Consider the following 24,205-nt stretch of genomic DNA (forward strand, 5'->3'; position numbering starts at 1 on the left):
TTGCTATCATGAACACTTCCCGGGGGAATCTTAGAGGGTCCAAATGGCCACAGAGTAGACAGAAGTGGGCACCTGGAGGGAAGGGAGAGAGCCATTTCTGATAAAGCTCACAAACCCCTCCCTGGAGGGGAAGATATGTAGGCACATCGTACATCCACTTTATTCCTTTTTCTTTTCTTCTTTTTTTTTCACTTTGTTCTCTGGTTTGGGATAGTTAATCTCAAGCGAATGCATTTGTGGCCACTTTTTTAATTCACCATCCTGAGAGTTGGGTGAGGGTTTCAGAAACCTTCTTTTTTAAGACTTTCAATTGAAGACTGACAGAACACGAAACACTCCAACATTTGGGAAAAACAAGGAGCTTTGCAGGCTGACGTAAATGTCTAATTAGAATTTCCACCACCACTTGCAACCTTTGAATCTTCCCTTCCCATTTGTTTCCAGCCACGCTCTCCATTTTAACACTTTTCAGGGCAGAGCTGAATGTACCAAATCGCTCCCTTCATCCCCGTATCTCGCAATTCATTGCAGTTGATTGGCACCAAACATTTGTGGCTTTAATTCGGCTCCTCCTCTCACCCCCACTTTATAGTTTGGGGTTCCTGTAAAGAAAAGAGTGCTGCTGAATATTGATTACTGAGAGGCACTCATTTGCTCATCATCATCATCATCATCATCATCATCATAAATAATAAAATAACTTCCTCCATGGTGCCCACTTGCCGATTATTGCCACTCAGATACTGTGTGCCTTCTCAGGAATTATAGCATTATTATTTAGACACTATTGTTCCTATAAGGACAATTTAAAAAGTACAGTTCCCAGGGGGCAGCAACTAATGCTTGTACATTCACATTTTTATTCTTATTCACTTTTCCCTAAGTATAAAAAAAAAAAAAAAAGATTTCTTCCAAATGTTGGCCATGATCAGTGATGCAAAAAGTACAAATCTGATGAGTCTGTAGTCTTAAAGATTGCTGCATTAAAAAAAAAAGCAGATGATGATGATGAAGAGTAAGCTTTCCACTATGTGATAAAATAACATCCATTTAAAATCATGGTAATCCCCAGAAGCTGCCAGATTTGAATGAAATGCAAGAGAGCACCTGAGGAGTCAAAGCTTAATTTGTGTATACAGTTGGCTTTCTCCGTAATATCTGATTCAGACTGTGTAACGAAAATGAAATCACGTTAAATTAACTGTAAAAAATAAGTTGATTTAATTAAGCACAGAAAGACTTAATAGATATAATAAAATGTTAAAAAGTCAAATGATGTGCAGTTACATTTCAGTTAACACTGCTCAACAAATGTACTGAATTTATTCCTTTCAATAATAATGTGTTTTGAACATTTAATTAGATAAATAATGTCTAATCACTTCAGCAAATCTGAACTGGAAGGATCCTTGTCATCAGAGGTGACTCATGCTTGTTATATCTACCTTTTGAGGGATGGGAAAGCAGACAAAATTCAGTGCTTTTGAAGGAGATGAGCAGAAACTAAGGTAAAGTCTGTCTTTCAAGCCTCATTAAAATTCAGGGTTTGCTAAATAAACTATTATTTACAGTACGATGAGTGTTATTCGGAATAGACTTCCACTTGTTTGCCATTTTTTTTTCAAGCATCAGAAGCTATAAGCAGCTGATAAGAAAAGGTATTCAGTGTTAGATGTCCTATAATTCATCATAATACTGTTTCCTTTAATAACTACTTTGCTCAAGTGATTGGCATGATTACAAGAAAATTACTTCAAATTATTCATCTCTTATCTTTCCTCTAAGATGTCCTAAGTTGGAGGATAGTTAGCATAATGGGGCCCTTATTAATTACTAATGTGGAAAGTCCTTCACAATTTGGATAGAGTTTGTAGCCCAAATAAAGAAAATAGTGCCAAGTGCAACCTTATATCATCTGCTCCTTAAGATGGTGCCACCCACTGTCTATTAAATGGAATGTCAAGAACATTTATTTCTTCATTTGGAATTTGTTACTATGAGCCCAGCCTGTATATGAAAAGCAGACTCAGAATTAACATCTATATATGTATGCACACACATATGCGCGCGCGCACACACACACACACACACACACACACACACACAAGAGTACATTTGAGCATTGCACAAAAGTATTGATGTACTCTGAAATGTAGAAGATGATTAACATAAAATTACCATTTCAAGCTTATGGTGTTAATTCATCCATATCTTTCGGGGGAAAAAAAAAACAAAAACCCTCGGTACAGAATCTTTCCATTTATGACATTGCCCCAGATGATTTGTTTGAGGAAATCTACCTGGAAATTATTTAGTTCATTCCAATCCATTATATTGTATGGAATTCTCTTAAACCCTGAGACTATTTTGAGTTTATAGAGACATCATTGTTAAAAACATCTTTCATTTCTTCCCTTACTTTGAGGGAGAGTGGTTGGATAAATGGAACCCAAACTAAACATACAAAATCAGGATTTTCATTCATATTCATTCCAAATAGTCACCCTGTTTTAAATTACGTTTCTTTCTATATAATGTTTCGTGGAATATTTCTCTTTTGGAATTGCTTTTTTTTTTTTTTTTTTTTACTATTTTTAAAATCTTTTTTTCTGTGATTATATGAGTTTTATAAACCAACACTGAAAATTCAGGATCATGTAAGGTCAAGGCTAACAAGGTTAGCAAAAACTTCAAGGTTGTTTTGTAAATAAATAATAGCACTGGCTATTTGGGGGTAAGTTTATCTGCTTGTTTTAAGTTTGCAACTTAAAGGATCCTTGAAACTTTTCACCTTTGCAATGTGTACTTAAATATTCAAAGTTGTTTTTCTTTGCATTTGTAACATTTATACAAGCATACTCACATGCATGTAGAATTCAACATAAAAATCAAGAAATCATGATTAGTATCCATGGAATTCTAGAAAGAAAAACTAATATCATTGGTTTCATTGATTGGATGTAAGTGCTTTACTGAAATCTCACTTCTCTAGGTTTGAGTTCACCTGCAGCTGTATTAGAATTCTTTCTATCTTCAAATCCTGTTCACATCTGCTAGGCCAGGACATTCTCCCATGATTATCTGCCACTTCCTTAGCAGGGAATAGAGAAAGAGACCAGAGGGCGATAGTGTTTGGCCTAAGGTCAGACTTGCTTTCTGTTGGAGGCCTTCCTCTCTCATTTTACATTCCCTTTTGCTCACCTCGACTGAGCCTGTGGTTATATAGACCTTTGTTGTTTCTGACCATGGACTTCTTGATTTTTGTTGCATTGGCCTTCTAGCAATCATCGGGATTTTAACTTCTTGGGGTCTTATCCAAGTGTCTTATCTCACTGTAATGTTGCCCATATTTTGGCTTGGAAATGAAAAATTATGGAACGTAAAATGTACCCAGTGTATACACTATGATCAAATATACCACACAGTAAAATCTGTGGAAAATTGTAATGTAAAATGTAAACATAAGCTCCCAGTATGATTGTTTGTTTTCAGATCTCCATCACTTAGGTGGTATTTTTCTTCGAGTCATAGGTGAGCCCAGAACATTTTTTTTAAATTTATTGGGGTGACAATTGTTAGTAAAATTACATAGATTTCAGGTGTACAATTCTGTATTACATCATCTATAAATCCCATTGTGTGTTCACCACCCAGAGTCAGTTCTCCTTCCATCACCATATATTTGACAGAACATTTAAAAAAATAATGAACAATTGAACTTAAACACGTAAGACAGGACTATTCTTACTTAATTGTATCTTCATTGTATATTGGTAATGCAGACCATGAAACCTATACACAAGTGGAGATATTTTATCACCCAACATACACAATGTATCCTACAATGTAGTTTTTAAACTATTTTTTATTGAAATATAGCTAACCTACAGTATTATATTAGTTTCAGGTGTAGACCATAGTTATTCAACATTTATATACGTAATGTTGTAAGAAAAAAAAAGGTGAGTTTTTCATTCTCATTCTACTCATTATTTTCCTATTTATTTGTCCTTCTGTGTGCCTATACTGTAGTATATTTTGCCCAGTAAAACTTGGAATTCTGCACTTCCTTGCCAGCAATTTAAGACTTCTATTTAAAATTCGAGAAAGTAGTTTTGTTTGGGTTGCCTTTTCATGTGTAAGTTTCATAGTGTGGAACTTGGCCCTTCTTTGGAATAAATTATGTTCCAAAGTCCAAGTCAGCTTGTGCTTAGTCATGAATAGCCCTGAGCACATTGCTTAGTCATTCTCTACTTCAGTTACCTCATTTACAAATGGTTGTATCTGACCCATCTTTCTTAGCAAAACTATTTTTAAAGTTCACACTTATGAAAAAGTAATATGCTTTGGAAAAAAGATGTTATGTGTTGCTAAATATTGCTAAATTAGAGCATTAGAATCTGAAAAAGATATAGAAGGAAAGAAAGAACTGGATTTTATCTATTCCTTGAATGAGCTGATTTCAACTTCTTATAGTGTCTGTCCATGCTCTCCATGAATAGGAAGAAAGAGAGAGAGAGAGAGAGAGAGAGAGAGATAAAGGGAAGAAAAGAGGGAGGGAGGGAGGGAGGGAGGGAAAGAAAAGAAAGGAAGGAAGGAAGGAAGGAAGGAAGGAAGGAAGGAAGGAAGGAAGGAAGGAAGGAAAGACGGAAGGAAGGAATACAAAATAGGGTGTGAACTGGAATTGATTTTGGCAAGACTGGTTTTAAAATCAAAAGCCCAAACATTCTGCTCTGATAACATGCAGTTGGTGTTGCCCTCGGGAAAGTCATTTCACTTCAGGGCACCCCATTCCTTCACTCATAAATTCTCTAGGAAGGATATACATGGTATCTGAGTTTGGACTAAAAGCAAACCCTAAGGTAACAAAGAGGGATAAACTACAGGCTTTTTGCAGAAGAATGCAATTGGTTAAAAATATTATTCTTATTTCACAAATGGCAAACTTGAGCAAGGCCACAGGAACAATATTTGTGCTGGCCAAATGAAGACTAGGGAAAGTAGAATAAACAGAGAATAGCTATGATTCTTACAGAATCTACTAAGAGTACTTTGAAATATTCATTTCAAGTTCATGGCATGAAGAGATCTTCAGAGGGTAATGCTAAGAATGACAGAATTTCACATTGGACACTCCTTCAGCCACCTCACCTGGAAAACTTTGGATCACAGTTACAAACCACAGCCATGATTCCACTAATATCTGTCTTTGAATAGAAAGACACCCATTGAGATAGTGAGCCCCTCCAAAACACAGAATTCCAAGCATATTCCTCCTTGTAAAGAGGCTGCCCCATTATTTTCATTTGCCAATGGCATTATTAAAGTTGGTAACAGGGATGAATGAGACACAGAAAGTTTTTTCAATTATAAAAACCAAAAGAGGTTATGAAATAGGTGCAAAACTGTGAAAACAGTTCTCCTCAAGTCCTCCCTAGGAAACCAAGAATTAAAAGAGACCATTTGTCTCATTTCAAAAAAAAATTATGCAGATCAAATATTATAATGATTGAAACATTTTAAATCTGTACATTTTATTATCAAACTTATGTCTTCCATTAATTTCTTAATTAACTCTTCTGGGTAATCATCCTGTAGGTGGTAAATAAGTAATCGGATTTATACATATATTTAGTCATTGAGGTATAGCGTAGTCATTTGACATACGGCTATTAAATTTAATTTTAAATGAGTATGATGACTAAGCCTCCATCCAACTTCAGTAGTAAGTTGATATGGAATTTATATCTATAACACACTCGTATACCTGATTTAAATAGTATTATCCAAAATTAGCTAAGTTGATCTATCCAGTTTAAACAAATTTTTATCTGTATGCTTTCCAATTAGATATAGAGATATGACTATTTTAAGGGAAGTGGTGACATAAGGTCCATAAATCAGGCAGACCCATTTTCACTTATTCATTCAACAAACATATACAAAATATCTACCTTTGTAGCCTCTTGTGTATTCCTGGGACTGGAAGTATTACTTCTGATTTTCCCTATTTTCGTGTTCCTCATCGTTTGTGAGCTAGACTGCAACTTCAACAAGTCTTTATGATATGATATAGGAAGAATAAAAATAGAGGTATATCTTTGGTGCTACCAGGACAGAGAGAAGGGTCCTGAGATTTGAAGTCAGAAGAGATAGTCTGCTGGTGGGCCAGGGGAGAAAGACACTCTGGGATGAAGTCAAGCACAAAGAAGTCAACCATCAAAGGGAGAAATAGCCAGGTATCTTAGACCTAGGAAAACCATTCACGGAGTCCAGGGTGTCTGCTTGCAAATCATGATCTTAGCTAAGAAACTGGCATCCAGATGTTGGGCCTAGTGGAAGGTCTGGGCATCAAAGTATGAGAAATTAACACAAGAGGCTCGAGGACACAAGGAGCTAAAATCTAAGTAAGAGACTAGATCAAGGACGTGGAGGTGCCAGCAGGAAGAATGCAGCTTGATAATGCACCAGAGAACCTCGTGCCTTGTGATATACTCTCAGAACCTTTCCTCATGAAAGCCTTGTTTGAACATATTGGTTGGAGCTTGTCTGCCTATAGCAACCCCTTTCTAGAGTGGTGGATGGAAACTGGCCCAGAACTACAATGCTGGCAGAAGTGGGTCTTGCTTCAGCACAGATGTAATCCCAGAACTGGATTTTGCTGGTCTCTCCTCCCCCACCCCACTGCAAATAACATCATTGCCCAGAGACTCTGGGTTGTGCCACACTCACAGAGTGGGTGCCCGTCCCCCATCAGACCTAATGTTCTTTAAGCCTCTCTGATATTTAAATTTAGATAGACACCCATTAACATCTCTATAGATGAATCTATATATTTTTGGGGCTCATTGATGCTGCTTCCTCTGTTCTCCCTAAAAGTTAACAAAGGAAAAAGGAAAGACAGAGTCCCTGAAAATCAAGAGATTGGGAGATTGTGTAAGAATGTGGGGAGCCAAGTTGAAGAGGCTGTGAGCAAGAACAGATAGCTCCTATCCAGTGACAACTGTGAAAAAACTCTGGCCCCTAAGATGCTGTTCTGGGTAAAAACCTGAAAAACAGGTAAATGTCTGATTAAGTCCAAGTGGAGCTCACTGCTCTGTGTGGATGTTGGTCAAGATCCTTTATGACCCAAGATTAAGTAAGCACTGCTGGCAGGTTTTGCCTGCTTAAGAAAGATGACTGCTGTTTTCCTATACTACCTACTGTCTGGAGAGGGTCAAAAGACTAGGAAACAGGACAGAAAAGACATTTTTGACAGCATTAAGATTTTAAGGTAACAATATAGCACACAAAGAAGGGGTAAAGCAGATAGCAAGGTGGGATAATCCCAAGGACCTATGCCTTTATTTGCTTTAGATAATTTGGTGATGTTGATTGAGGCCGTTGTTTTTCCCATACAAGTCAGAGGGAGGGAGCCATCCCCACATCCATGTGTATCTAACTCAGAGCAACTCTCTGTGCTATTGGTAATTATCCTTAGCTGTTAATATAACCAAGTCACATCATCAGAAAGGCATACTTCATGTGAAACATAAAAATTAGTTATTTTGTTAATTCCTTCAAGTAAGACATTTCAAAACATTCACTATTATTTTGAAGAATAATACTTGTTGTGAGTTTTAAAAACAGCTATTAAAAGATACAAACTGCCAGTTGTAAGATAAGTAAGTCCTGAGATGTGTTGTACAACATGATGACTAAAGCTAACAATATGTTTTTTGTATATTTGAAAGTTGCTAAAAGAGAGCTTCCAGTCAAGATGCTAGAGTAAGTAAATGCTGTGCTGGCCTCCTCCCACAACCACATCAAAATGACAACTAAACTATAGAAGAGCCATCATTGAGAACCACCTGCAATCTAACTGAACAGAAGTCCTATAACTAAGGACATACAGAAGGAGCCACAGAGACAGGTAGGCGGGGCAGAGATGAGGAACTGGCTGGTCCCACACCCATGTGCGGCAGTGAAAAATTGGGAGGTTGATCTTCCTGCAGATTTCCCCTCTGGGGAGTGAGGGGTCCCAGCCTCACACCAGGCTTCCCAGCCCAGGGTTCCAGTGCTGGGAAGAGACGTCTCCAAAAATCAGCGGAGATTATGGCTGAGTGAGACAGAGGGCTGCAGAAGTCCCTGGCATTCCCCCTAAAGGGCCTGTACACAGACTCACTTGCTCTAAACTCTAGTGCTGGGCAACAGCACAAAAGTAACCAGGGACATACGGGGAAGAAATGAATTATCTGGCTTCAGGGTGAGGGTTGGAGGAGCAGCTTTCTTTCAGACAGAAGTGCTGGCAGAAGCCATTGTTCCTTTGTTGAGTTCCCACCCCTCCTCCATTCAGAATGTGGACACAATGGGTACTGTATCTGAGTCTCCATCAATCTGGCTAAAACCATTGACCCTGCCCTGGGGATTCTTTGAGACCCTGTCCCACCCAGCCTTTGGATCCACCCAAACCATTTCCAGTGGCCTTTCTATACAAACAGTATTGGCTCATGCTTGAGACTTTCCTAAAATCTCAAAGTTTCACCAACCTCAAACAAGCAGCATCTGGCATCAGCATGCCCCATACCTTTTGCTAAGCAGCCCTAAGCCCAGCAGTAGCAGAGGCCTATCTCAATTTGCAGCTTAGCCTCTTCCAGGCACCTCCAAGCCCAGCATAAGTGGCAACCATCTGCAGATTACTTTGTAGTTCATACCAAGTGGGCCCAGGCAGGGCACAGACAGTACCTGACATTACTGTGCACCAGAGCCCTGCCAAGAGGCCCCAGAATCAACACATCCATTGGCCAGCTTCAGACCACACCAGAGTACCACCCAACCGCCTCCACAAATGACACATACACAAAGGGGAGACTTGGGAGGCGCCAAAGCCCCACTACAGTGAATTCTGCTCTGTAGAGTCAGCCCCTGCACAACAGCTACTCCACTATAGTCACAGTCAGTCCGCACAACCAAGCATCCCATAGATTAATCCTTCCTATTGACATGCCAACAGCAATCAAGGCTGAACTACAAGAAGACACACACAATCCACAGAAGGGACATAGCTGTAGCACCTGTCTCAGGTGAGTGGGAAACTGTGCCACTGGGACCCACAGAACACCTACTATATAAGTTCACTCTACCAAGACCAAGAGACATAGAAACTCTATGTAATTCATAGAAACAGACATAGGCAGGCTACCAAAATGAAGAGACAAAGAAACATATCCCAAATGAAAGAGCAGAACAAAGAAAACTAAACAAAATAGAGATAAGCAATCGACCAGATGCAGAGCTCAAAACACTGCTTATAAGGATTTTCAATGAGCTCAGTGAGAACTTCAACAAAGAGATAGGAAACATCAAAATGGAGACAGAAAATATAAAAAAGGACCAGTCAGAAATGAAGAATACAATAACTGAAAAGAAGAACACATTAGAGGGAATCAACAGTAGAGTAGATGAAGCTGAGGACTGAATCAGCAATTTGGAAAATAAGGTAGCAGAAAACACCCAATCAGAACAGAAAAGAAAAAAATGAGAAATCAGAAAAATGAAGATCGTTTAAGGGGCCTCTAGGACAACATCAAGCATACCAACGTTTGCATTGTAGGTGGTACCAAAAGGAGAAGAGAGTAATGAATGGAAATCCTATTTGAAGAAATAATGATGGAAAACTTTCCTAACCTGGTGAAGGAAATAGACATACAAGCCCAGGAGGCGCAGAGTTCCAAACATGATAAATACAAAGAGGCCAACACCAAGAAACACTATAATTAAAATACCAAAGGTTAAAGACAGAGAGAGTATCTCAAAAGCAGCAAGAGAAAGGCAGTTACTTATCTACAAAGGAGCTACTATAAGACTGTCAACTGATTTCTCAACAGAAACTTTGCAAGCCAGAAGGGACTGGCACAAAATATTCAGTGATGAAAGGTAAGGACCTATCGCAAAGACTACTCTACCCAGCAAAGCTATCATTTAGAGTTGAAGGACAGTTTCCCAGACAAGAAAAAGCTAAAGGAGTTCATCACCACCAAACCAGTATTACAAGAAATGTTAAAGGACTTCTATAAGAAGAGAAAAATAGATGAATAATAAGGCAATAGCTACATATCTATCAACAATTACTTTAAATGTAAATGGCTTAAATGGTCCAGTCAAAAGAAATGAGGTGGCTGAATGGATCAGAAAACAAGACCCTTACACATGTGGCTTACAAGAGACTCACTTCAGATCCAAAGACACATAGACTGAAAAAGTAAAGAGATGGAAAAAAATATTTCATGAAGATGGAAATGGGAAAAAAAAAAAAAAAAATCTGGGGTAGCAATATTTATACCAGACAAAATAGACTTTAAAACAAAGGCTATATAACAAGAGACAAATAAGGACCTAGTAATTCCACTTCTGGGTATTTTTTGGAAGAAACTCTAAATATTAATTAAAAAAGACATATACATTCATATGTTCACTGCAGCATTATTTACAATAGCCAAGATATGGAAGCAACCCAAGTGTCCATTAATAGATGAATGGGTAAAGAAGTAGTGATACATATATAAAATGAAATATTACTCAGCCATAAAAAAAAAAAAAAAGTGACATCTTACTATCCGCAACAACACAGATGGACCAAGAGGGAATTATGCTAAGTTAAATAAGTCAGGTAGAGAAAGACAAATGCCATATGATTTTACTTATATGTGGAATCTAATAAACAAAATAGACAAACAAAACAGAAACAAACTCAGACGTACAGAGAACATTTTGATGTTTGCCAGATGGGAGGAGGGTTGGGGGAATGGGTAAAAAAGGGAAAAGATTGGGAGATACAAATTGGTAATTATAAAATAGTCATGAGGGTATAAATTATTTTATAGGGAATATAGTCAATAATATTGTAATACCTATATAATGTGTCAGATGGGTACTAGATTTATCAGGGTAATCACTTGGTAAGTTTTATAAATGTCTAATCATTATGTTGTATACTTGAAACTAATATAATATTGTATGTCAACTATAATTGAAAAAATTATTTTTAAAAGTTACTAAGGTAATAAATCTTAAAAGTTCTCATCACAAGGAAAAATTTGTAACAATGTGAGATGATGGATGTTAATTAATCTTTTGTGATAACAATTTCACAAAATATACATATATGAAATCATTTATATGTCAATTATATCTCAATAACCAGAATAAAAAAACAGCAATTAAAACAAAACAAATGGAGAAAAAGAGGCTGAGGATCATATTACAGTATGTACTTATAAAGTGTTTTGGAATAAAATATTTTTCTTCCTATTCAATTCTTTACTTTAAAACTGGCTGCCGCTGTGGTGTGTGTGTGCGTGTGTGTGTGTGTGTGTGTATGTGTGCATGTCGGGGAGGAAAGATATTAAGAAAAAATAGGAACATACTTGTTGCTTTGTTATTTTGCTCTATTACTGTTTGCTAAATTAATGAAAATAATTCTTTATAGTATGCTGTTACTTAGCAGAAGTCAAGGTCATAGTGAATATTTCATTAAATAGGAAAGGTGAACCTGTAAACTAAAGACAATTAAATTCTGAAAGTTGAAAGAGAGGATAGGATCTGTCTGGTTTTTAGCTATCTTTCTTTGTTTTTGTTTTTTCATAGTTCCAATTGTTTAACTCTGATATGAACTTGAAGAAAAAGAATAAACTCAATTTTAACCTTGTTAGTCTAGCAGAGTACGGTGTCCTTGTAGGCCCATAATATATAAAATAGATTGCCCAATGATTAGCCCAGTGAAGAAGACCTTCTGGAGCATTCTGAAATGCTGTCATGTCACCTTCTGCTGATCATATAAGAATGATGGCAATGACAATGTAGGTAAGGTGCCTCTGGGAGGAGAAATTTCTGCAGATCTTCTCCCGGCTTACATGCCTGCTTATTCAGTCCTGCAATTTATGATGAAGGTGGATGTTGGGGATGGATCGTGATGGTTTTCAGAGTTTGCAGCAGAGTCAGAAATACAATGTTCCTCAAGACTTTGTTAATTCTCAGAACTATGTTATGGGCAGGAAGGCAAGTTTTTGATAAATCTTATTCCATTGCTCTCTTCCTTGTTTTCCATTTAGTTTCTCACAGTGTTTTAGAATTAGCAAAACACGTTAGTCTTTGCTTCCTTTCCTTTCTAGACCACCCTTGCTTTGTGGGCTGCATCTGGCCTGTGCGTGGGTAGATTTAGAAATACCCTATGCCATTCATGTCACACCAGAATCTCTTTCAAGTCTTGCATAATGCCTTTTGATACCTTGGCCATAACTCTTTGCCCAACCACCAGCACTAACCAGGTTTCAGTGCAGAGCGCTCAACAAAGGCTTCCAGCTGATGGGGTAAATAGGGGTTCAGTCTCACTCCTCTCCCCAAGTGAAAGGTGTTGGCCCTGGAGGAAAGGTGGTGGCCTCTTCCTAATTCAAACAGAGGCCCAGTATAGGCCCAGGATGGCTCTTGCCTGGACTAACATGGAGCTCTACACTCACGCTGTTCAAACTGCAATCTAGAACCATTTGGAGGTATGAACATTTTCTGCCTATAGACTAGAAAACATCAGAAAGCTTCACACATAGTAAAGCTGTATTATTTTGCAAAATTTTTGTAACAGCTCTGATTATGCAAGTGTGTCCTGGTTTACTGTATAAAGTGTGTTTCTTTCTTTAGGTCATGGCCAAAAACATTTGAAAGTCATCTTGTCAATCATCATAATAGATTAATGATACTACATGATGATAATAATATACCATTGTGGTACATGCCAGTATATTTAAAAGTATGCATATAGCATTGTACTTGACCTTCAGAATCTTGAGAAGATGATTAGGATTATTACCCTATTTGAGAGTCAGATGAGGAAACAGAGTCTGAGATGCGTACAATGGTCTGATGACATGTTCTTTTATCAGATCTAGGACCCAGGTAGATAAGACAAGCAGATAGAATTATACAAAGTAAAATTCAATGTTTTGTTTGTGAGCAGCTGTGGATTGTTTTAAAAGTTTAACTGGATGTGAACTTAATTTTTCTTGGGTAAGACATGGGTGAAGTGGTTTTTCTAAGAGGAGATGAGACTGCATGGCAGTAAAATGCTCTAGGTGACAAAACTCACAGGTATGTGTAGGGCCAATCAAGATTGCCGGATCTAGCTCCTCATACCCCTGAAACAGGGGCCTAGTGGTGGATGGAGGTGGGGGACGCGTGGGATAGGAGTAGACCAGGAGATGATTTGGAAGAGGAAATCTCTCCTTTTAGGAGAAATCCGTCTAGAGGGGAATTTTTTACAATGAAATGCTAAGATAAGATAAAACAAAATGTGACAGAACTCCTTTCATTCTGCTGTTTATCCTACTTCTATGTAGGAATACAGTCTCAGAAGTTATGGCAAGTACTACGGCATATAGTTCTTTCCCAGTTTTCTGTGGTCTATGGATCAAAACCTCGAGCTTCAGGATGTTTTAAGTCTACAGAACACCTTGTATTCTGTTCTGAGGCAATTTCCTAAATGTTTCCTTAATGATCTAAAAGGTTAGGACAGAGTCCCACACACAGAGACCCCAGATCACACCTGAACCACACACGGGGGAGACTGAGCTCTGAAACTACGCCTTAAACTGGAAAAGGAGAAATTTTAGATTCAACTAGTTCTTGCCAGTATTTCATTCAATCACAACTAGACCATGTATGACTAGAAAAGTTCCTTAGAGACAATATAGCACACTCTCCTCCTTTTACAGAGGAGGAAACTGAGGCTCAAAGTTACACACACACACACACACACACACACACACACACACACACACACCCATAGAAGTCAGGGATTCGCTTGGGCTTTCTCTCCTAACACCTTCCTGTATTCCTTGACAAGAAGTAAAAATCTACAGCCTCTCTCAAAGCAGAACACAGTTTGAAACGGAGCCTGTAGCACACTCATTGGTACCTCAGTTTAAATCCGAGTGTGGCCCCTGGATTAGCTGCCACCTGGGAGCCCTGCAGGAGTGTCCTAGCATCTTCTCCAGTTGTCAAGTCTTCTGGCTGCCCAGGCCCACTGAGCATAAGCAAGGCACACCTGCCTGGCCTCCTGGACACTCAGGGCCAAGGGCGGCAGCAGACACCGTGACCTTGAGGTAGGAGAGACACCATGAAGCGGAACCTGCCACCAAGTACACAAACCACAATCAAAACTGAGGAATTTAAGAAAAAAACCAGGGAGGCCATATTTTATATTTTTGAAATTAATGAATGAAAAAAAATAGATGAAAAAACTACAGGTCTTAAGGTGAAATTATATTTCAATACAGCTACACATAATTTCGTTAACTTTTACAAACGGGTTCCAGATGATCACTTGCCAACATCTCAATTGTTATTTCCTAGCAATATGTTGAAAGTCTTTTTCAGAGAAAAAAAAAAGATTTGAACGTAGTTCTCTACTATGTTATCATAGGATTAATCTTTTTCAGATTGGGAGACATTTTCTGTGACTTCAATAAACTGTTAATTTTTACCGTTGAAAATATTTGTTTTTCCTCTTTTCCATGTCTTTGATGAATAATAAACTTAGTAATCATTAATAGAAAAAGAAACAATTAAGTGAAGAAAATAGGACAAAGCCAACACTGGCCATCAAATGAACATTTTACAAAGCACTGAGGTTTCCTCTTATCAGATCCTTGATGTGGAGTGAGAAGGAGGTTTGCATCGCTGCTCTGTTAGCTCTTAAACACAGATAAGTGGACTTCCTAATATTATTTTACTCAAACTAAGGTCACTTTTTATTCAGCATTTCAGCATTAAATGAACACCGGCCTCGAGAGATCCCAAAGTAATTTTTAAAAATTAATATATGATTAGTGAAACCGATAGTGCTTTTATTTTTAAAACTGTAAGTTTTCTATTATGTTTCATACAATGACACCTCTCTCCCCCAGCACCCCTCCTCCCAGTTGGAAATAATAGCCCCGCGGCCCACCCATCATGGCGGTGAGCAGGCAGGGGCAGGCGGAATGCACGCCTGGAGCCCTCACCAAGGATGATAAGCCTGCATGAATTTTACGAGTCTCAGTATCAAGGTTGCCCTCACCCAAGGGATTTAAGAATAAGGGTGGGGGGGGGGGAAGAGAAGGCAGATGTATGAATAACTGGCATTGTAAATCTTCACCGTGGCAACCTACAGCTAGAAAAAGTCTGTGATGGGTTCATGACTTGAGAAGAAAGCGACACAGCAGAATGTGAATGGATTTTCTTCAGCTACTTAATACACTGCTTAGAGCAGCTTAAGGGGGTGCATGAGAGTGTGTGTGCATGGTGTGTGTGTGTGAGAGAGAGAGAGAGAGAGAGAGGGCATGTGTAAGAGGAGGAGCTCTCTGGAAATTCGTTAGGAGGAATTACTAGTGTTATACAGCTTGCTAGCTTTGGGGGCAAAAAGAATACCGTTTAGCCTGGGAATATAAATGACTAGATTTTGCTTGGGGAAGAAAAAAAAAAAAAAAAAGCAAGGCTGTGGGGGAGGGGCATAGGATTATGAAGCGAGTAACAATGAGCAAATTGGACGCTCTGCAACACAGCACAAGGTCATGGCGAAAGTCACGGTGTTGGTTGGTGGAGGTGGTTGATAGGAGAAAATGGCTCATGATAAATCGCTTCCCATTTTGCAAAATCTGGCAGTTAATGAAAATAAGATGCATTTGAGTGGTCTGTATGAACACCTGATTTTTTTTCCTTCTCTCTCCCTCTACACACATACACACATGCACTCACACACGGGGCCTGCTGATGTATGAAAGCAAGCTCTAATTGTGCAATTATAAAACGGAAATGATGCAGGTTTGGCAACACAGGGAAAGAAGGCAGCTCAATAACATTGTTTAATAACAAGCAAATAAAGCTCAGAGGGGAAAGAGGTGACTATTTCTGCTTTAGACTCATTAAGGAGCCTGAAACATATTGTAAAAGAGTGATATTTAATTATGGGCTGGACTGATAACAGAGAGCAGGGCCTCACTGGGAGAAAGAGACCCTGTGCTCCTAGGAGCTCACAGCTCCAAACATCAATTACCATGATTATCTACCCGGTGCTTACAAAATGCACCGTCTCCATGTTCCATCAGCGACCCGTAAACAGGCATCGCATAGGCAAATTTATGGGCACAGGCAGCCAGGGCCAGGTGGGAAAATCAGCCTCCCATTGGTGGCTTCCCAGCAAAGGAGGAAAGCAGCAAAGGAAAGAAAAATCTGTCTTCCGCACTGCTGAAAGAACAATTTATTACAGAGCATTTGCAGAAGACAGCATTTGTTGCCTGCTGCTTGCTTCCCCCCTCCCCGCCCCCCCCCTTGCCTGTCTGGATGAGAAATGGGAGTATAGAAACCAAGTCCTGGTTACAGGGGACCACGTGGCATGGTTCCATCAAAGTTCTTGGTACTGTGGAGGCCAATAGGTCCAAACCAGGAGGAATTAGGTGTGAAATGCTCGTCTCTCCCTTTAACCTTAGCTTCAGAGAGCGGCTAGGACAACTTGTTCATGTGCTTGTTCGCTGAAAATTAGAATTTGGTAGAATTACAAGTGCACAAAGGATAGCATGCCAGTTTATATATATACTAGGGTGTGTCTTTTTGTTGTTTTCTGCTTTTTTTTATAGTGTAGTTTTGTTTTCAGAATGCATTGTGGAGTTCCAGTATTAAAGAACACTTGGAAACTGTTGCATTAACAAATCTAGTCTTAAACAAATAGTGAAATACCAAGCCTATATCTGTCTACCTGTTAACCAAGTCAACTAAAAATTCAGTCTCTTCATGTCCAAATTACTCCAACAATTGGCGGAAGTACCGACAAATTGCTCAGATATTTTTCATGCTGCGTATATATGTATATTTCAAAACAGGAAGTGTCTTCCAACATCAACCTGAACCACAAACTTTTGTGGTTCACCTCTGTAGGTGAGTACTCTGTTGCACACCATTTGAACTTAGTCAAGCTCCTTTGTAACCACTTGCTCGAACAAGATTGGCCATAAATTATTTATGCTGATGAGAGGACACCAGAAAATTGAGCATGACTGTAGATGGTCAACCAGGCTACAGTTCCCACTCCGTCCCTGCTCTACTCCCACCATCTGCCTCTGGAGCTAGAATTTCTTGTGCCTCACAAATTGATAAAGACTGAGGAATGTACTGGCTGTGAATATTCTTGTCAGCCCCATCCTGGAGAACAAAGGAAATTTGGGCTACTTTTTAATTCTCCCCTCTCAGCTCATCAACACTTGGTTTGCATTAAAATGTAAGAACATTACACTCCACACTCTGCTAATAATCAGAAAGTACTGCTTTGAAGTTTCCCTATTTCTCAGCTACTACCCATGACAGATGTTTGCCAGAGAAAAACTCAGGGGGCATTTTCTTGCAAGCATTTTGGCTGAGAACGGTAACCATTGTGCCACTTAATATTCCAGCAATCTCTGGAGTAATCAGGAAATAGCAGTGACTTATTTACCTCACATCTTTCTCCGTGCTAGGTCCTCACCACCACAGGCCTGACCTCTGAAGACACGCGTTAATTTCACCTCAGTATTTCTATAGCATCAATTAATAAAAACTGACTATGTTTCCAAGAAATGTGCACGTCCTGATAAATGAGGGTCCTGACTTAATTGCTCTGTAAATTAAGAGCTCAAGGTAGTGACAATACAGAAGAGTTTTAATATTTAAAAACTCATTAAATTTGTGTACTTTTTGAATAATTAAAGTCACAGGACCACTTTAAGGAGCTAATTTAAGTTTCATTCTTAAATGTATATCACAGACGAGGACGATTCATCTGCCAAAAAAAAAAAAAAGTCGGGCGATTATTACTAAATCAGTACTTTTTGTACTGATTGGTAATAGACTGGTTTATTCCTCATCTTCCTCCCCCCACCCCAATGACAATGACTGAATTAAAACACTGCAGACTGAGGGTTTTAAGGTCAGTTATCTGTTTATTCAAACAGAAAGATCCAAAGTCAAAAGTGACGTGGTTGGTTTTACCTTTTTTCTTTTATCCGAACTGAACTTTTTCATTTGCATTTGATTATTTTCATTTGAAGTATGTTCTAATTTTGGGGTCTAAATATTTTTTTTTCAGGGAAAAAGTTCTGTTGTTTTTGTTTATGACTTACAGCTGTGTAAAGATCTAAATGCTTAAGTATGTGTCGATAGGACAAGGCTTGAAAGGGTTTGTACAAACCACAAATCCTGATGATTACAAAAGGGAGGCTCTTTTTAAGGACTTCACGTCGAAACCCCTGAATAACCACTAAATATACAGAGTAGAGATTTGTCCCCTTTAAATCAGAAGTTTTACTTTAAAAGTGATGATTTGCTCTAAGAATGATATATGATGACCCAGCCTCGTGTTAACAGTTGAGAAGAATCTAATTCTGAGTTGACGAGGCTTCTGTGTCATCTTTGCACCTTTCACATTTTTTATTCCTCATGTCCATGTGTCAATGTTAGTATTGTCATCGATATTTAGTCAATGATGAGACTGACACGCACAGTCTGCTCAGTTTTCAGAGATCACTGGGCATTTTGAAATATGAACTCTCTGTAGAAAGTGAACATAAGGAACCGGGAAACTTATGAGCCATTTTGGAAAGAATTATTTTCATGTGAACTTGATAGTTCCGAAAATAAAAATGAAAAAACCTGGAGTTGGGAGATTTTGATGACAAAAGAACATAGATCGGTCTTCAAATAACATTTTCCATGGAAAACAGTTATGTACATAAAAGGAGATAATATTCATAAAGCATTCTTTCCTTACAGGTTAGAGGAAATGAAGAGGACTTTCTGGGATATGAGATGGGAAGAAGAGCACGTATATTATTCTTTAAACTAGTACTATTCCAGTTATTGTCTCCAAATAGAAATAGACGACTGTAGTAGCAATCCAAAATCTATGTTCCTGTGCCCTTCTAATAGAAGAAATTGTAAAAACCCAGTGAAAAGAAGTGCACACACAGGATAAAAAAATGTAAAAGATAAAATATTTTTTATGCCATTCATTCATTATCTCATCCCTGCTTAATGTCCCTCTGTCTTAGACTAGGGGCTATCATTCCAGAGTTCTCAACTATAAGAAGACCATTATATTAAAATGCTCTCACAATGAATCCCATGGGATTGGGGAAAGCTATGTTGCAAATGGGATTTTGCACTGTGTGAATTGCCAATCCCAAAAGATTGTGAAATCCTGTGGCTAGGCACAGGTTCTACAATATGTGCATTTGTGAAAAGGGAATGTTGTCACTGTATATTATTTTTACCTTTGGCAAGAATTTTATAAAATTTCAGAGCATATCACACTCAAAAATACTTCTCTAAGAATGACAAAATTGAAATGAAATCTCTCTGGACTAACATCATGCATGTATTAATTTGTTCTAATATTGTTTTTATTTTATTTGACCTGAAAATACACAAAAACGTTAAGGTGCTAGTCCTTTGAAGTCATTAATTTGTTGAAAGCAATAGTGTAGCAAATACTACCAAGGGTATAAAAGAGAAAAAGAAAAGAAAACGGAATAAAATTTTAAAGAATGGATGCCAGAAAAAATGCAGGGAAGAAAATAATGAGAGATCAAAGTATACTTTCTCTTTTTTGCTTCTGTCTGGGATATGAACAGATGAGAAGGGAAAATAAATTGATATAGAGAGAGCAACACATGGTAGAGAATAACTGAAGACCACAATACACAGAGCCACTTGTCCCAATAGAAATGTCACTTCATATATTAAAGGACAGAGGAAGCACAGAATTTCCCATATTAAATGGATACTTTGTTACAAAGCATTCACTAAAGAGAAAATTGGTTAAATGTGACCACATCATAGTTTGCCTTTTTCAGAAACCTACTTCAGAAACCCATTGATGTCGTGTTTTACAATTAACATAATGGGTATGTGGAAATGTGTCTTCATCCACCAGGGGGCAGAAGGGAACCCTTTGATTGGCCAGAGATTCTTGGACTTCAACCTTGATTTTGAATAGTTGTAATTTGCATAGCCTTTTCACTGTCAGATATCACTCACTAGAGACATATCCGTATAGGCTTCTCTAAGAAACCCCTAGTTCTGTGTTAAGCTGTGAACTTCATTTTATGTGTAAACTTTCTTACTTTATACTAAAGAGATGTAATGAAGGTGCTGGGTCTTACATTTGGTGGTCTTCATATTTTGGTGGATTTGTCTTTTGAGGCAAAGGATATATTTCCTGTCAGTGACTATGAGACTAGACTCATTGGCATGTTAACGCTGTCAATATTTTATAAGAACACAGAAACAGGACTAGTAATTTTAATGCCTATCATTTCATACAGTATTTTTCACTGAAACTGTTCCCTAAAAAAGGCAAATTCTTCATCCCTCTGTACTCCTCAGAGAATTTTGTCGTTGTATTTATTGGTGATGGTGTCCTTCTTGTGTTTTCAGTTGGGATGTGAACAGCTTCTTGAAAGAAGGAACAGTCCCAATATACCAGTGGGACATAAAGTCATCTTGTACTCTTTTCACGCTGTCCAGTATGGGGTACTCAGTGGTGATGGCCTTTTGCCATGGCAGAATCAAAGAAAGAGTAGCCATTCAGGAGAAAAACTAAATGTTGAAAATAATTAAAGTAACTACAACTGATATACACTCAGGGGAGCCATGCAATGTAGTTGTTGCTGTTGGTGCCAAATGTCTAGCCAAACTGAAATATAATCCTTCAGCATCTGAACAAGTAAAAAAAAAAAAAAAAAAAAATCTGACTTAGGAATGGTCATTGGAGTTGGTTGTTCATCCACATTTCTGAACAGTTTACATCTGTTGACCATCCCTAAATCCTACTTAACATATGAAATCTGATGAGAGATCACAGTCTGAATTAATAGATGTGAAATGGATTGAGTTTAATTAGCACATCTTTACAATTCCATGTTGAGGATTTGGCATTTAAAGAAAACTAGAGCAATATTCAGTAGCACCAACACTATAGTACATAGAGACTTAAAAATAAACCATAATAAGAAACATAAAGCCTGTGAAACACTACAATGCCAAACCACATGGAGGTAGCCAGTCAAAAAAAATACAGCCCTTGGAATTTATCTCGAAATCTGACAGTACAGCCATGTCTCTATTGCTGAATTACATATGACATCACTGTGATCTTTCCAGAAGAAATAAAATAATAAAATAAATGCAGGTTATTTCAGAACCATTCTTATTTCACTCAAAAACAAGCTATACAACATGCTCTTTAGAATATTACTGATATTTCCTCTTGTCCCAAGCTCTAACTCTCTGGAAATAGACCCCATGTGCATGAATTCACATTGTGGTCCATTACCTGTCCCTTGGAGATTCTAGTGACAGGGCCGTTCTTTAATGACTTTCTGGGATATACATGACATTGATTAGAGATACACTACATAGACTTTAACACCCTCATGTTAAAGTGCTAAAATTTACTGGTAAACACCATGGTAAAATCCATAATAAATAAGTCCTTTAATAACATACACATACGCAAGATGGTCAATAATGCAATCTTTTCTAAAATGATATACTCATATGTACTCAATAAAAAGTTCATTTCATTCAGGGCTTTTCTATCTATCATCATTCATCTCACCTCTATGCCTTCCACATTCTAACTTCATGAATATTACTTGTTTTTCTTTACACTGAAAGCTGTCTAGCTTTAAGGTTTTGATTATTAGTATGTAATTTTTTTTAATAGATAACAAAGGGGAGGTTCCAAGGCCTCTGCTTTGTATGTGAAAATAATGCTACCGATTAGTAGTAGGCTATTAGCTTTGAGTTCTTTTTCCAGATGGATTTACACTGATTGTTTTTTTCTCTTACCTGGTCCTACTTATCCTTCTCAACTATTTTGTCCCCCAGCAATAATATGTACTGTGATGTCATTAGGCTTTGTAATAGACTGAATCTAACAGGGTATTGATAAGAGTATTCATGAACTGGGCCCCAAGAGCCCAGTTCTCTAGTCAATGATCAAACCACCCCCAGGTGCCACATGCATCTGAAACTCTCCAAAATGATTATATTTTCATTGGGATCCCTATTAGATACTGCAGAATTACAAACATCACATTTGTAAAAGTTATCTGTACAGTCAAAAATTCACCCATCGAATTTTTAAAGGTAGTTTCTCTGTCTGGAAGAAGAAAAAAAACAACAGGCATGTCACACCAATTATACGTACAGCTGTCTAATTGCTTGCACATTTGAGGCCACTAGAAACTGTCACTGAAGGAGCCAGAAGTAAATCCGGCCTTTGAGATCGTCCGATGAACTCATAGCTCTGTTGGGGACTGACCTCTTCCGTTTTACAGTTCCAAAGGCATTTGGATCAATTTGAGGGGTACTGCTGGATTCTTGGTGTTGAAATTTTAAGTAGCTTAATATTACCTGAATGAGACAATATTGAAAAATCTCAGGAAAGAAAATGTTGCTTTGACCTAAAACACAAATCTAGCCTAAAATCCAGTAAAGAAATTCAACTACATAATAATAGCACCAAAGGTGATGTTCTGATGAAAGACAGAAATTTACAAATCATATTCGGAGATGGATTTTCAGGGTGCACGTTGGACTCCTTGACATGAAAGAAAGTCCACTTTGATTCTGTATAAGCTAGGGTTAAATAGCTCAAAATCTTATTTTAAGAAGAAAACCTGATCATCAAGAGCTCTGAGTATATGAACAGCTGAACTATATAGTTCAGATAATAACACTAATAATGCTATAGAAGCCACGCGGTGTTGTTATAGTTCTTTACAAATGCTCAGAAGGGTGGGGTATTTTTCTAAATACAGAAGTCAGATTCCAATGAAATCTTGGAATTTTTTCAGAATATCCCATGTGACTACATTTTGCTTTTTCTGAAGTTATGGTGTGCCCAGCCAGCAGCCCTCTTGCTTCACTGCCCCTTCTCCCCTGATCACACACCCTTAATCAAAGGGCTATGCTCAAAATAATGGCTAACGGAGAGGCTTAGAAACAAAATGCTCAAGTATCCATCATTTATCTCATCTTTGCTTCTCCAGTGTTTATCTAATGGGTCTACAGTATCTTCCTTCCTCACAAAATTTCTGAAGAAAACAGTTTGCAGATTATCATCTGTAATGAACTTAAATTTAACCATTTAGTACTCCCTTTAATTTTTTTGGTGGCATTTTCTATGAATTCATTAGTAATCAATATATTTAATAAGTGTGTGTGCATATTTACCATCACACACAGCATTCTAAACAACATATCATGTAACTCGTGCAGAGCTTCCAAATCTTGATTATTTAAACAAAAGCAGATTTTCACCTCTGTAAAATTTTACAGAGATTTCCAACAACCAAAAGAAAAAAAAAACAACAACAACAAATGATTATTTGATTTCAGTCTAACATGTGCATCTTTTTGGCTTTAATAATTTTCTTCTGCTTATTTTCCATTAAAACAAGGTGGTTATACAATCTAATGTGAATATTTAGAAAAATCCAGAACTTTGTTTGGCAGAGTCTTCGTTAGTTCATTTTTAATCCACGTGGACCCTAGTATTGTTTATGATACAAATGACAATGTAACTTAGTTGAATTCTGAAGCTGAGGATGCGAACACTACATCAGTTTCTCAGGGTCTTCTTCCTGTCAGGAATTTCTTCTTAAGATGCACTGATAAAATGTTGATTGCTTAGAAAACAAAGTTGCAATATTCATCACTTTTTGAGCACCATGACAAATTACAGAGCATTGTTGTTTAAATTAAATGTTAAAGTAGGTTAGTCCAGACATTTATAATGGTGCATGTAATTAGCCCAAACACCAATGAAATATCAACAAATTAACTGTTTCTGAAGAAAAAAAAAAGTAATATTCGAAATACTCCAGTATGAGCATTGGGGCCTTTAAACAAATGATGTCACACAGTCTGGGAGGCTTTGTCATGTTCAGTAAATTAGCATGGCCTAACCACAGCAGAAAATTTCCTTGAGCTGCAATAAAGAGTAAATGCTTTCAGACTCCCATGATCCTTTGTAGTCATCATTTTAAAGCACTGCCTTAGTGAGCTAAACCTGTAAAGTTTTCTTTTGAGCGGCTGTGAGTTGATTAGATCTATTTCAGCCTAGTCGTGGTAATAGGCTCCTCTCTGCGGAACTGCTTAC

Source organism: Rhinolophus sinicus, chromosome 2 (assembly GCF_057876585.1).
Source record: "Rhinolophus sinicus isolate RSI-liver-muscle chromosome 2, RSI-T2T, whole genome shotgun sequence".
Lineage (NCBI taxonomy): Eukaryota > Metazoa > Chordata > Mammalia > Chiroptera > Rhinolophidae > Rhinolophus > Rhinolophus sinicus.